Below are 1,793 nucleotides of genomic sequence, written 5' to 3' on the forward strand. Positions count from 1 at the left end.
TTTGAATCTGACAAATAATGGTCCTTGTGTAAAGCCAGCTCTTGTATCAATCTTACTGTATTTCGTCTGTTTAAGTGTCTTTGCCAAATGCATACACTGCACCACAGGCAGGTTGGCAATCCCCATCGGCCCTCAGCTTGACTGGAAATAACTGTTTCCCATCACACAGAGATCTAGGTATATCATTTGAAATTAAATGTGTACACCTATTGTCAATACCAATGCGAGTTTTGATTACACTTCTGCTGGCCCCAACTATTTCACAAACACGTAATGCTTGATTTTCACATTCATCAACCACTTCAACAAATGATTTGTATTCATTCAATCTTTTGAGAAAACCATTGTAATCGATTTTAGTCGGCATCACCTTAATGTTTATGTCATCTTGGTCATGTTCATCCCTTGAATCACTGTTTAAGTCAACCGGTGCAACTTCAGGCATGTCTCCATCATTACCTTTGAAAACCTGTTGCTTCAAATCACTTTGTAGAAATGAATGAAATTTCATTGATGTGACCAACAACATTATTGAACATTCTTGACTCCTTTTCTCCAAAGCGCTGAAGTAAGCATGTTAATGTTTTCACATTTTTTACATGCACATGTTTCTCTGTCCCTTTTTCTTGTAGTAACAACCCAAAATGGCTTAAGTCGGTAGAATGAAGAAAATGACACGTATGGGTTGCAAGAGATGTATCGCTTGTACAAATGTGACATTGTATCACATATTTGTCTTATTTGTTTCTTGACTTTATTTCTTGTTTTTGCATTTCTCTTTCCTGGAGCTAATTTAGAAGTGTCACCTTTCAGGACAAAATCTCTTACTATTTGCTTGACAAGATCTGGACATTTTGGAGGCATTTGACGTCGTTTCCGAATTTTTCAAGAAATTATATTTTTTGAGAGTCATACCAGCTGCCAGATGTTTCACGGATGTGTACATGTGCCTTTTGTTCCTCAAATGTTTGATGTCTTATAGGAGTGCAAAATGATTTTGTAATGTTCTTTTCACTTTTTTGTTTTTTCTGCTATCTTTCAAAAGTTTTTCTAGTTTTTGATCGGGGTGTCAACGAAAGTTTTTTTTATTTTTAATGACCTGTCCAAGCGCTTTTTGTACTTTTCGGATTTCTTTTTCGATTGAGAAAGAGAAGACAGCCTTTTCACTTCTTCAAAACTTTGGTTTTTCAACATTTAGGTTTCATTGGCTGTTTTAGTAGCTTGATATCTTTGACGAGAGACATACTGGAGTGGAGATTTTGAGTGTGAGGATGGAGTGTAACTCAGGTCAAGATTTTGCTGTTTCCGATTTGTATTGTGTGTGTGATAATTTTTTATCCAATTCTTTCTCTGTTTGCGTTGTTCATTTGGTGTCTTATCTTTTATGGACTTTTTTCCATTCGATTTGTCGCTCTGGTATTTGTCTTGTTCTTTTTTTAAGATTAACAGCACGTCGAATAGGAACTCCGTCTCGTCTTTGACGGTAAAGTCGTTGCCCTTGGCTGACATCATGGCTTTTTTGGCCTTTGTGATAAGAAAACAAAATAAAACAATCGTTACAACAAAGCTATGACCCTTGAAAATGAACAATAATATCAAGTTACATTTCGCCACCCTCATTCCTATTACAAAACAAGGTGTAACATGAATAAAGTCAAGAAACAAAGAAGACTATTATGTGATACAATGTCACATTTGTACAAGCGATACCGGGCCGTTAAAATCATAGTAATCATCTAAAATGTATCTGAGCCTAACAGGCAACAAACTATGTTTGGACATTAGGCATTTGG

The sequence above is a fragment of the Berghia stephanieae genome, chromosome 4 (assembly GCF_034508935.2).
Source record: "Berghia stephanieae isolate SIO BIC M18660-M18661 chromosome 4, UCSD_Bste_1.3, whole genome shotgun sequence".
Taxonomy (NCBI): Eukaryota; Metazoa; Mollusca; class Gastropoda; order Nudibranchia; family Aeolidiidae; genus Berghia; species Berghia stephanieae.